The following is a 14,434-nucleotide window of genomic DNA, read 5'->3' as shown; positions in this document are numbered from 1 at the left end:
TATTGTTATTATATAAAACGGCAAGGTTTAATGTTCTTGCAGCCTTACAGGCTGTTGTCCTATTCTGTACCTGCATGCAGACACTGCTCTAAAACGCTCACATGCACATCGTATGCATTTGTTTACAACCTGTTAACGGTGCTTAGGAAACCTGAAATATTTCCTACTGGTTGATTAAACATATAAAAGCGACAAAAATAAATAGACGCACAAAGGTTGACTATCATGGTAGCAGTACCATGCATCAAGCAGCCTTCACAAGCTGGCGTGCAATCGTTTCGAAGGATTCCGCGATATAATTGTTATAACGCGCGCATGGCCATGCGTTCATGCTGGACGAATTTCACAGTAATGTCAGCCTCATATAAAAAATTTTCGTACGCTCGATATGCGGACATGGAAATGCTCGTGGTCTCTTTGGTTGTAATTAATCAGCTTCACTCTGAGCGTGCGGAGTCACTTTTAGTGACTGTCTCGCATGGACCGCGAGCAAGTGACAACCGCCCGGCACCGCAGCCGTAAACCAAATGCTGTAATCCGAACATGGTCCACGAAAACCGCGCTACTTGGAGCGAAATTGAACAGTAGTACCAAGACGGCGTGTAATACACGGACTGACGGTAAGCGTTGTCGGCTCGCATGGCTGTGCAGTGCATAATAAACAGCAGGCGTATGAAGGAGCGTAAGTCGTCTTTTTTTTCGTTCCTAATTCGGCCTCGGGCGCTCGTTTTACTAATGGTCACAGACCATAACTTACGATCAATGCGGTCTCAGCACAGTGCACAACAACTGAAAGCACGCCGTCATGGTTTAGGTGGCGGCACAGCTTCTTCATGCGGCTGTGTTGTGCACTTACCCTCGCAGATTTTCCAATATCGAAACCTTTCTTTATTAGCTATCTAGCGCTGGCGAACGTGTTTGTTGCATTCGCCCGTTCGGAAAGTGTGCATGGCGAACGGGCGCGAACATTGGCGTTACCTCCTTGTGCAGTTCGGTTTCATGAAGCTCGCAAACTACCGCATCCCGCACCTTTAACTCTCTGTCGCAATTCTTGCAATGCACAACCGAGCATGTGTTTCCTCTGCCTTTTCACATCGTAGCAAAAACACATTCCGCAACCACCCGCGAAATTTCCACTGCTGACTCGAGGCGTACACGCCGGCGACTTACGAGGCCAGTAATGGTGCCGTGTTCCGAGCGCACGTGTGGCGCCATCTGGTCTCAAACGGAAGAACTGCGCGCTGTAAACGGTATATAAGCACACAAGCCGATTTTAGGCCCAAGGAGCTGAGGACTCATTTTATGCATAGTAAAATTTAAACAGCTAATCTATATCTACTATTACAATTTGCATTCTCTATTTTACCTTATGTGCTGTTCTTATATTTTGTGCCATAGTGCTGAAAGTCGTAATTTTTGTATTATAGTGTAAGTTGATACTGTATGTCTGCTGTCAAAGTGTTTTCTTTTTAATGAGATTGTAATGTGTATCTCTTATGTTGTTTGGTGAACTTTCCACGTTCTTTTAAAGTAGCAAATTGTTTTTCTTACGTTCACTACTGTCATCTAATGGTCCCCTGGGCCTTGTCAAGCTGTGTGCACAGCTTTTAGCCCAGGGTGAAAAGCCAGATTTTTCTGGTAAATAAAGTGCATTGACTGATTTATTAATTCATTGATATGCAACTTACGAATGACTGGAAATGAGGGGAACAGGTACACGGGCGGAAAGCGCGTGGTCTGCCAGGAAACACTGAGGTGGCCCCGAGAAGGGCCTTTAGTAAGGACGGCATCCGTTTTGTGCCTCTTCACTAAGCAGCACGACACGGCGTGTGCAGTCCTCGTTGTTTTGCCCGAGCTGTCGAAGCAATCCTTGGACGCGACCACGACCTTCGACATCTGATGTTTTTATTTAAAAAACACAAGGGAACAAAGTCGTGCTGTATGCAGTGCGATCGCCTCGTGGTTCCATTCACGGCGAACAATCATCCGGCAAGCCCCGCTCTTTGGACGGATTCAGGAAACGACTGAAAAAAAAACAAAAGTAGGGAGCGAACAAAGGTGCACTGTATACAGGTTAGAACACAAAGATACAAAGCTAGGCGCTGCACTTTCTTAACCTATTCAACGAGGCGTAGCGTGGGCTTTAAAGCAATTTCGACAAAGAGAGGGAACACGGCCGCGAGACATGATGCTCGCAATCTGCCAGGAAGCACTGAAAAGGCCCTAAAGAGGGACGTTTGGATATAGTGTACTAGATATGGGGTAGTGTGTTCAGGCGCCGCCGCTCACCATGCATTGGCGTGTGGCGGCGCGCGTCGACAGCCGACATGCCACCCGACAGCCCATGCTACAGCAGCGCCGCCATGGCCTGTCGGGAAAAGGCGCGTTTTCGTTGTCGTCTGCTAGTCAGTGACGCGTACGCGTGCATTGACGCGGTTGCGTGGTACGCGGCTCACAAAGTTTTTCATGTGATCCCTTTCTCGTGCTATAATTGCCGCTGGCCGTCCGACAGTGAAGAAATGCCGAATCGTCGGCGGCAACGGCACTGCTTCACACCTGTGTGCACAACAGGCTACCATTGGACTAAGGGTGAGCAGCCGTCGCTTCTCGCTGTTCCAAAAGATGAAGCGCGCAGGAAGATCTGGGAGCGGAATTTGCACCGGAAAGACAAGACCCTGGATGAAACGTACTCGGTATGAAAACTGCACTTCGAGCCATCGTGCATTCTCAGAGATTACGTTCACGTTATAAACGGAGGAGTCCGCATACCACGCGGGAAACCAGAGTTGACGCCGGACGCCGTGCCGACGTTGCTTCCCAATAACCCTAGCTACTTGTCATTTTTTGTCAAGGGCATCAAACAGTCGCGAGAGGCAGGGCGAAAAGGAAAAACCGCATGCGAAAATCAGACGATGTTCATAAGTATGCCACCGCGGCCGTCTGATCATGAATTGGTCACGATTTCGAGGTCGCGTTTCCTGCTCGCTGCAGTATGCACAATAGTTCGTTCATCAACCTTGTGTTCAAACTTTCCTCGGCAGCAGTACCCGCTGTAAGTTCTCTGCGCCTGTACACAATGCAGCTATTGGAAAACAATTCGGAGCTGCTTTTCCGCAATTTTGGCTGTTTTGCGGCCGTCTGTTAGCCACTGCTCTTTTTTTTTCTTCCATGTGCGACTTGTCCTATCGCATTTAATTTTATTTGTCGTGCATGTACAATTACAAACATTTACAGGACATGTTATTGAAGTGTTGGCTTTTGAAAGGACCAAAAATACTCTGTGCGATGTACAGAACGCACCGCCGCGTATCGGGAAGAATGCATGCAGTGACAGCCCATGCTCTGGTGGCGCCATCTCGTGGCTTTCGACATCAACAGCGACAGCCGCGAGTCCTCCCTGAACACACTACCCCATATTCTATAGTTTGGAGGAGCACTTCAACGTCAACGTCGACCTACAGCGGCGTGGCGGCGCGGTGAGAAGTAGGCCCAGCAGCGGTCCCTCTTTTGGCCTTTTGCTCCACACCGACGACACCGATGCACGACGCATACCTCTCCTGGACTTGCCCGTGAAGCCGAAGTGATCCCTGGTCCATGGATTTTAACCAGGGCCGCGGCGATAATCTTAGACTTGTGATCGGTGCCCCGATCTCTCGCTACGTGGTAGCGGTCCGCGGCGAACAATGACAACTTCGGCTTCCAAGAAGCTTCCAGGAAACGATGCTGCAAAAAAAAAAGTTTCGTTACAAGCGCCGCGATTTGGCGATCGAGTCCTCAATGAACGAGAAAACTTGCGACGATGTAGTTCAGCCCTTACCTCGGGGTTGAGAATGCGCACGCCCGACAAGCGCGTCAGCGTGGCTGTCAAACGGTGGTCCTCAAAGCGCGCCTGATGTGGATCCTTGTAGTGCCGCGGCAAAAACTTCAAATACGAGCACGACACTAGCCACGTGCTCCTGGCGAAACGGTGAAAGCCGCAAGCAAGAACTGCACACAAATTTCAGCTGGCTGTCGCCGACGAGCACACCACGCACGAGCGCCATAGCTGTACACGCCTCGAAACGGGAGCGCCGAGGTTCACGAAACGAATGCCGGTTCACCACGCACGCGGGGCGGGTGCGCCTAGCGATTCGCCTGGCGCTCTAGGAGGGAGAGGCTGAGAAAGACGCGGTGACGCCAGGTCCGGTTGAGAACGAGGGCGAAGCCAAAAAACGTCACGGAGAAGCGCATCCCATCGACCAATCAGTGTTTCCAGCCTACCTACCCGCAAACGCTTATTCGTTGTCTTGCCTTACAAGCGGTTGCGGGTAGGTAGGCCGGAAACGCTGATTGGTCAAAAAAATATGACATCATACGCGTGCGTTAAAGGTCGCGTGATATTTATTGACGTCATCTCTGGTTGGGGACAGGCATGTTTTCTCTAGATTTTTCCCCGCCACCGCTCGTCAGCGGACGGGGCTGCGCCGCTGCGCGCGAGGAGCCGAGAGGCGAGGAGGCAGCGTGCACTGCAGCGTTGCCTCCTCGCCGTTTCCCTGTCATGTCTTTCGACCACTGTGTAAGGTGTTGACACTCTCCTCCCGCCGCGTGCGAGCGTGCCGCCTGCTCGCGGCCACAATATGTTCGGGGGAGGGTGCGGCTGTTGCCATGGCAACCGGTCGCTAACCTAGAGGGCGCTGCGAAAGGCGGGCCCACGCTTGGCGGCTCGGTCCGGCGTGGCGCGGCTCTGCGCATGTGTTCCTGCCACATTTATGAGTGTGCGGCTGCACTTCTGTGCTGTTTTAAACGCGTTCTTTTATTTTGCAACAAGACCGTATGTTTTGCTACCGTCGGCAGAGTAGCCCACATCTTGCGAGTGCTGCGCAATGGGAAGAAAGTGGTTCGTGCCCAACTGCAGTTCGGGCTACCGGACTTGTGCGTAGCGTATGCCATTACTCAAAGCTCCTTCCGACAATGTTCGTTCGGAGAAGTGGCGCCGTGCGATTCCTAGGGCAGACCGGACTTTAATGCACACTGATCATGTGTGCGCCAATCATTTTGCAGGGGACGCGATATCCCGGCATATTACGCGGAGTTCGATGGAAGAGTGCTACTTGACACGGAAAAGAGGCCCGTGCTTTCCAGAAATGCAGTTCCTACCTTATTTTTGACCTGTCCCAAGTATCTCAAGCGGCAAGAGAGACCTTGAAAGCCACCTCGGAAGTCACCTAGAAAATTCCTTTTATCCGGAATTGTCATTAATATGTTTTAACATGCCACATTTTTTGCTATATTTGCTGTTTAGGTTACATCGAAAACTGCTGTTATCGCGCTGTGACACTGATTATATCTTGAATCATTCACCCAGTTACAGCATTTTTTATTTGCCCTGGGCATATGGTGTCTAATAAAGTTCTGAATTTTTTTATTGTTTTTAAATTGTGGGAGTACAGGTTGGCCGTGACAGGACAGTCCAAACATCTGAGATGGTGATTTCCTCATATTTTTTCACCTCATTGTGAGTTTCGAAAGCGTACTTGGCTGAACGCTGACCCCTGCACACGTGAGTCCTTCAAGAGCCATTTAGCCTCCTGTAGAAAGGAGCTTAATGAAAATTATGCCCGTTCTAACGTGCACTGACAGCGCACAGTACAGGAGCCCCTAGAATTTAGCCTCCATAGAAATTCGACCGCCGCGGCCCGGATCGAACCCGCGTCTTTCCGGTCAGCAGCCGACCACCATAACCACTGAGCCACCGCGGCGGCCGATAAGAGTGGAGCAAGAAAATTTCCGGTACGGCAATTTTCTACCATCCTAAAGGAAGGACCAAAATTCAGCGTACAAGCCAAGCTTAAGCCACACGAATGGCTGGCCCTCAACCGACGACTGGCCAAAAAGCAACGAAGGAAAACCAGGAAAGGTGCCTCTTGGACGGCGTCGACACCCTCACCAGGTCAGTAAGGGTCCAAACCCTCCCAGCCATCGAGCTGATCCCACTGCGAAGGTCGTTTCGTTTTTTAGAGCGAAAGATCTGCAGCTCGTGCAGGCAGACAAAGAAGGCGGTTTTGTTGTAATGGCAGCGCTCGTCCTGTTCCCTTCCTCGTCCGTGTCCCCGTTTTGCGCTCTCATGTCTTTCACGAATATGCACCAACAAGCCCAGCTTCAAGTACTTCTTATCGTTACCTTCGCTGGATACCGACAGTGGCGAGTGTAAGAATTTAACCCTTTCCCCAGGTGCTGCTCCAAGAAAACATAGACATCTGGGGCGGGTAGTGAAAGTTCTCCTTGTTGGCCTCGGTCAACGACCAGCCTTCTAGCAATACCGTAATTCATTTGAAAAGCTTCCCTGGACACCGTGACCGCGCAACCTCGCGTGCGCTGTACGCAGCCCTTCCTACGCTTCCCAGAACCTTCCATTCTTCTTACCCTTCAAGGCGCCCAAAACTGGTTGCTTTTCCCCAACGTTGGTACTTGCTAGAACCAAAACGGCGTTTTCGAGCCCCAACTAGCTTTTTTTTTAGCGTTTGTACTCCTCCCGTCCTTGTGCATTCCCTCCTGGATGGTCTAGACACAAAGCACTTCCTGCTGTGCATGCAAGACGCCCAGCGCACCATGACCATATTCACTCTTCCACATATGATACATGCTTTGCCCAGCTTAGAGCCCTGGGTGTTTGGTTCTGAGTAACACCGTATGGCAGGTAATGCATTCCCATCGGGCACAATTAAAATATGAGAAAATTCATCGCAAGCTATTTCCTTGTATTATCCAAGTATTTTACTTCTATACTAACTCCTCTCTTCTGAAGTGACCAAATGATAAAACAACTGAGTCTATTAAAATGGTGAATGCAAAAATAACCTACGTTTGTGCAAAATTCACAGGAAGTGCACTTAAATTGGCACAAGTGCATGGCCAATTAAGGAAAAAAAAACAAGGGCATAGGACGGAGACGCAGAACAGGAACACAGGACGAGGCTGTGTTCTGTGTTCCCAGTTCTGTGTCCCCGTCCTTTGCGCTGGTTTTCTTTCTACAATCGTGCACCAATTAACTCGTCCAGCCCTCCACTCTACTGGACCAATCAAGGCATCAAGCTTCACAGTGAATTAGTGTTATATCTTACGCTACATATTTTTCGAATTGTTTTTGCTGCAAAACAGGTGTAAGAGGTCAGCATACACGTCTTTCATTTATTTAGGAACAAAACATCGCAGTTAAGAAAGTTACTCCCTCCTGCCAGTGAAAATTTTCAAAATGCGGTGTTTTTTCAGTGCCAGTATTTAATCCTTACATGATGACGGCATGTTGAATTTTTTGTTAATGCACCATAATAATTATCTCATGAAGCCCCAGCTCTTGTGACCCAGGACGAAGAGTATGATGATTTATGGCAATATTTGAAGTGCAGTTATGAACCAAGTTCTTATTGCTCTAACGTTCTCCTAAGCAAATAAAACTGAAAATTATGATAATTTTGATAATGCCTTTATGGAGCGAACACCATCAGGAGGTGGTAAATAAAAAAAGTAAATTCTTTGATAAAGACCTGTACGCTGCACTTGTGCTGCTCATTTATTTCATGCTGTCCATTTTCTCAGTGCAATGTCTTCTTTGATACGCATATTTCTGGCTTTACATTCTTTGTTTCTCTTCACAATTCTTCTTTTAGCTACATTTGATTGGTTGGTTTACGGGGTTTAACGTCCCAAAGCGACTAAGGCTATCAGAGACGCCGTAGTGGAGGGCTCCGCAAATTTGGACCACCTGGGGTTCTTTAACGTGCACTGACATCGCACAGTACACGGGCCTCTAGAATTTCTCCTCCAAAGAAATTCAACCGCCGCGGCCGGGATCGAACCCGCGTCTTTCGGGTGAGCAGCCGAGCACCATAGCCACTGAGCCACCGCGGCGGGTTAGCTACATTTCATCCACTTTCCTGCCATGATCTCAATTCAAACGTAATTTGTGTTTTGGCATTTTCCTTTGTCCGGGCTCCTGCAATGTCCTAGTATATACGAATGATGTGGAGACCTGTTTCAAGCTGTTGTACTATTTTAAGGCGAAAGCCTTTAATGCCTCATACTGTCGTTAGCAGACGCGTCGGCAGCCGTGTCGACAGACGCGTCGGCAGGAATGTCGACAGACAGACGCGTCGGCAGCCGTGTCGACAGACGCATCGGCAGATTTGTCCGCCTTTCGGCGTCACTGCTTAAAAAGAAACTGCGCCGAGGGTGGGAATCGAACCAGGGCCTTTGGCATTTGAAGAGGAGACGCTACCACTCCGCCACGAAGGCGCAAGGTTGCAGCACAAATAAATGCGCGTCTAGTGAATGCATAGGATCATAAATAAAATAAAAGGAATAAAGTGAAGGAAAGGAAAATAAAAATAAGAAAATAAGGAAAAATAAAAGCAAAATAAAATAGAATATGAAAATAAAAATAAAAGCAATAAAAACAAGATAGGAGACAAAATAAAAAGAATATGAAAAACAAAAGTAAATAAAAACAGTGTGCCAGGAAACGCTTTCGCCTTGCAGCACTTTAGAGAGCCAAAGTGCCCCCTGAATTTTTTTCAGTCTAACCTCCTCGATCACGGTCACTTAAGCCTTTCCCTATCTGTTGCCATACTTTTTTATGGAAACAAAAACAAAGCACCATGATCTATCTCAGTTTTCTTTTATTTGCCGATCTAATTTTTTCGAACATAACATGGAATACCAACTCCCCTTTAATGTCTCCGTTCTCGTCTCAAAGTCGCGAATATTTAGATGTGCGCTCAGTATTCTCGTTAGTGCATTTGTGCACACAAGCCACTATAACAGCTAACGCGGAGAATACGCCAGATTTAATCCTGACACATCGACCTGACCTAGTCTCACCTATTACATATCTGCCAGGCGTCAGCGACCACTTGCTAATGCACTTTGACATTAATCTAGCTACTCCGAACACTAACAAAAAGAAAATAATAATAATACGAGACTACAACGGAGCAAATTTTCCGGCGATAAATAATGAACTATTTTTTTATCGATGCTTTCCCATAGCTTTGATTTCCGCAGCGTTCAGACCAACTGGAGCTGGTTCACAGCAATAGTCACCCAACTCACAGAACAATACACTCCTCAATGCACTGTTACCACCCACTTAATAGCTCGCTGGTGTAATAATCACATTAAACGTTTATCTAACAAAAAGAAAGCCTCTACCGAATCGCAAAGTTCTCGCCAACTAGTGAGCGATGCACTTCGTATTCAGCGGCTTCCAACATGTATGTTCAGGCGCTCAAAAGAGCTAAAAGCACTTCCACTCACATGTAACCACCAATGTGAAAATTTCGGGCTTGTCATTAGTTCTTCCACCGACGATAGCTTTGCCTTATCTGACTCATTAGACGACCCCATCCCTTCCGACATTTGCGCCACGATTCTTAACCGCGCATTCACTGACAACTTTACAAGCCATATCTGATGTATACATATGCCTATAACTCACCACTTCATTTATGTTTTCATGCCACTTATAACTGTTGCTACTACTGGTGTGAATAAGCTTATTGATGGACACAGTGTTCATTCCGCTCCGGGCTATGACTGCGTTAACGCAAAGTTCTTAAAAAGCACTGCAGCTTATTCGCCCATTATACTAACCAAACTATTCCAGCATTGACCAGTCAACGCTGCTACTGAGTGGAAGATCGGAAAGGTGGTTAGTAGTCTACAAATCCGGCAGCAAAGCATATCGTCCCATATCCTTGCCAGTACTTGATCCAAAATGTCCAAACATATAATATTCACCAACCTTGTTAAATTCCTTTCATTGAACTCCTTTTTTATGTAAGCGCAACATGGTTTTCGAAAACCTTACTCTTGCGAAACACAGTTAATATAGTTTGGTTTGGTTTATGGGGTTTTACGTTCCAAAGCGACTAAGGCTAGTTTACACATGCATTGCACTGTATTCTAGACTTATCATCACTAACTGACTGTATATTACTGGATTTTTCAAAGGCTTTCGACAATGTATGTCACAATCTTTTGCCTTACAAACTAAAACACCTTAATATTGACTGTAACTTATTTATATGGATTGAATGTCTACTTAATCGCTCACAATTAGTTTTTGGTAACGGTTATAACACCAGTTTTACAGAGGTGTCTTCCGGAGTTCCACAAGGTTCAGTTCTTGGACTCCTACTGTTCCTGATTTAAAATTAATGATCCTCGCTCTCATATGGACTCTCATATTCACCTATTCGCTGATGTTTGCGTCATTTTTAGAGAAATAACCAACGCTAACAACCTTACATTACTTCAGTCAGTGGCGGTCCCAGAGAGTGGTTTTAGGGGGAGCGGGCAGACTGCTGTATATCAAAAAACAAAATAGAAACAACGATTTTTTTTTATTTTATTCACACAAAAATTTTTGTGTGCTTTGTTATTGAAAAATAAATGGCGAAAGGTATAGATGTTATACCATTACTCAATCTTTGAATGTTAACGTTTATGCGAGCAATATTCATTTCGATACCAGGGGAAACAAGTCGACGGCTGAGATATCCCGCCACGACATGTCCACGAAGGTCAAGGCACCTGCCCGGACTTTTTACCAGTGGGATTAGCGGCCTTCGTTACTCAGTTCTGGGAAGTGGCTTTGTTCCACCCTCAGTCCCCGCTTTCAAGGCGGCTGGTCGGCGCTCCTTGTCAAGCCAAAAAGGGATGATCCCCTCGCTGGCGTCACTGTGTCCCATGGGGGGATAAAGACATGAATGGGTGGCTCCCTTCACCCCCCGACGAGGTTGCTGGCCACCGCATCCGCAGGTGAATGGCACCGCTATCGCCGTCATGGCAAGACAACGGTGGGGTCACGGCAGAAATACGATACCTCGACGATCACTACGAATTGTGCTCGTATAACTATCAACGTGTAGAACGTGGAATTGTGTGAAATAAGACAGCCGCTAACGAGGTGAACGTACAAAGCAGGGGGCTACTTGACGAGATCGCCACTGACTTCAGGCAAACCTCAACACAATAAGGGAGCTGATGCGAAGAATGGTGAATGCAGCTATATATGAACCTATGCAAAGTCATGCGTGTATCTAGAAAAACTTCCGTCCCACCTCATTACTACATCGATAACATTTCGTTGGAATCAGCCTCGTCATATAAATGCATCGGCGTCCACATTACTTATTATCTTAACTGGTCTCTTCATACCGAGAACATAACTGAAAATGCTAATCGCATGCTGTTGAAGTCGGAGGGGCGCTGTAGTTGAGAGGGTAGTTCAGGTACGCAGGTCCCGGCTCGGAAGGACGATGGAGAACTCCATTGAGGAGGAAACTGTACAGAAGGTTTATTCACATATTTACAGTCAAAACGGGAGTGACGGGAGTGCTCTGGTCACCAAAAAACATCCCATTAAATAACGTTTGCATTCCCCAGATCCCTTGACTGGGGAATTAAGCGTGAAGAACGCTGTCCAATAGAATGGCCAGTTGATGACGCTGGTGGAACCACCCACGTCAGAGGCGGTGCTGGCTCTCTCTCAGCTCGGAAGATGGGAAGGGGAAGAAACACAGTCATCAAACACTGATGGGTCACTTCGATCACGGCGGCAAGTCTTCTGCTTGTTGCCTCCCAGCAGGTGAACGACCGTCCTCGTATTCCGCCGCCGGATGTCCGAAGCACGAGGCCTCTGTCGACGGACACAGCCGTCTTTCGATTAGCAGCAACAGCTTGATCTTGTGAGCACCGCTCCGGGGTTCGGCGACCCCTGGTAGACTCGGCCACTGCACGCCGCTGCAGTCGCCGCTGCTTCCGCCGGTGCTTAGCCTTCGCCGCGTCTTTGCTTAACGACGACCCACGTCTGATAGTAATCTCTCCCAGACCCGCGTTCTTCGACCTTGACACCGCATCTTGCTTCCCGATGGCACACGTCGGGAAGTAGTCTTTCCAGGCCCGTGTACTAGGACCTTAACAGCTCCTGCGCGGCCAGGAGAATCTCGACCGGCCAGTGGTCACAATCACTCACCGAGGAGAGATGGGCTTGAGTTCTAGAGTGGGATGCCTCTCTTGATTTTCGCTGCCAGCACACAGCAGAGTCCTAATCCTCGCAGAAGGGAGGCATTAGTCGAAAACAACCACACAACATAGTGCCACTCCCCAGGCAGTGCGAGGAAATTGACTCGAGATCCGCCAGGCTGTTATGCAATACAAACGGGAAGCCTAAAATTGAACTCAAAATTTTGCAGTTGACAGCAGTAGTAGTCGTAAAGCGAGACTGCACGTAACCTCATAACCGCCGAAGTCAAACCGCCACGTAGCACGGTTTAGGTGTGGTCTCTCAAAGCTTTGACCCACAACTAAAAATTCGTTCAAAACTGCAAAGCTGAAATCACCCCAATACCCTCTGTCAACTAAAGGGTCTGTCTATGTTCAAAACTTTGCCCAGCTCATCGTTACGTGATCTTTCCGAGGAAACTCTGTCGAAAAGTTTACTATCTTGAAATTGAGACACTACGAGGAGATAACAACTCCGCGTCCTGTTATTCAAGTCATTCAAGCCACGTGCCCCTACACTAAGCTCTGCCGGCTTCTTTCCGTCAGTCTAGGCTTCTTTCCGTCAAAGTCGATGAATACTGCCGGCTAACAATTGTAAAAAAGAAACAACCTGTGCAAAATCGCACCTCAAATGCACTCGCCAGACACAGTTTATTCTCAATTACCTGACTTGTCATAACAACACATTCTGTCTTAGCATGACAGTTCACTACACGTGTGAGAGTCAACTATGTTCTTGGCAAAATGAACCAACTTTGCATTTCACTCTTGTTTCCCTTTCCTCCTAAGGGAAAATCGTAAACACAACTAAAAAGAAAGTTACTGGTCCTAACAATTCACTCTCGAGGACCCAGCAGAAACTTTCACTGAGCGGTAGCCTGGCATCGTATGTTCGAACCATACAAACGACTCTTTCAAAACGCTCACACAAAAAAAGGAAAGGATAAGCAAAATTTCCCTCTCCTTTGCGCTCAGGGATTAACTTTTCAGCCGCGCCCTCCGGGATCGCGTCCGTCTGACTTTCCCTCTAGCTGCTGAAGCGTGACGAATGAAGTCGCCCCTCGCGTTAGTCACTTCCTGACCACTGTCTCCGTCTGTGTGCCCCGTCCAGAGACTGCGAAAGCGTCGGCAGCGCGCGCAGTGCGGAACCATACTACACAATGGTTTGCGAGCAATAGGATGGCCTGTCCCCCCTGCACAGTTTGAGCTGGCTGCACTGTCCCCCTTCTTACCCGTCTGTTGACAGGGCAGACGCAAACGAGTTTTCCGCGCCCTTTTCAGTAGCCTGGCACTACAAACTTGCCGTGATAGCTTTCGACGTCGTTTCTTTCGCCTGGGGATCATGCCACTCATTTTCAGGGAATCGCGCGGTCGGATATTTCTGCAGCCAGAGTTCTTTACTTTTACTTTTCTCCCCTTTCGAGAGCTGACCGCACTTGTCTCTAGACTACACGACTCTGCCACTTTTGCATGTCGCGACCTTTTTGTGGGCTTACCGCCATTTTCTTCCTTAGAAGACAATTTCCTGGCAGTTGTGTGGGGTTTGTTCTTTGACCTCTTCGCACGCGTCGCACGATCAGAACCTACTCTCTGATACGCAGTGCGGTTCCTTTCTTTAGGCTTTCGAATCACCCCACCTTTCTTTACATCAGTGACCGTCCGCACTGCTAACTCTAGATAAGAGCCTTTAATTTCTTTCTGCTCCGGCAGTGGTGCGCTATCTCCTTGCTGCGAGCCTCCCGCGTGCACCTCGGGATCAACAACCGGCTCCTTAGGTTTCTCATACCTACTAAGGGCACACTTTTCTCCGGGTTGACGAACTATCTCGCTGGCGTCGCAGCTACGCACTACCTCTACGCAATCGACCGCGGGACGTTTCACTGCCTCTGGTTTAGGCGACTCATTTCCCTGAGTATTGTCCTCTGTCGTTTGCGCGTCTTCTTCACTGCCTTGGAGCTCGCCTGGCTCATCTCTGTCACACACCTTGCGGTGGCACCACTCTGCACTGTTTTGTGCACACTTTTTAAGGCTAGCCTCGATTTCACATTTGGAACCTGTAGATTCGGGCACCTCTACATTTTTGTTCTCACGCCCGTGCCGCTTGGACGCCCGAACAAACTTCTTTCTCGCGGCGTCGCGCTTGTCCAACTCGGCCACGGTCTGGCATGCCTTAAGCTGTCGGGTCGGGTGTTCCCTTTTTTCAGCTTTACCTCTTAGCCGGTCGCCCGCTTGCACTGACCCCCGTTTCATGTCAACGCGGTGACCCGGCTCGGCAACGATTTCGCGTGCCTTTTTCTTATACTCTGGTGTCAGGTTCTCCCCTTTACCTGTACCTTCTCCCTCTATCCGAGCGTCGCGTCGATCCAGCTCGGCAATGGTTGTCTGGCAGCTT

The sequence above is a fragment of the Amblyomma mixtum genome, chromosome 3, assembly GCF_055824585.1.
Source record: "Amblyomma mixtum isolate Tamu chromosome 3, ASM5582458v1, whole genome shotgun sequence".
NCBI classification, from domain to species: domain Eukaryota; kingdom Metazoa; phylum Arthropoda; class Arachnida; order Ixodida; family Ixodidae; genus Amblyomma; species Amblyomma mixtum.
This window is presented reverse-complemented; position numbering follows the sequence as displayed.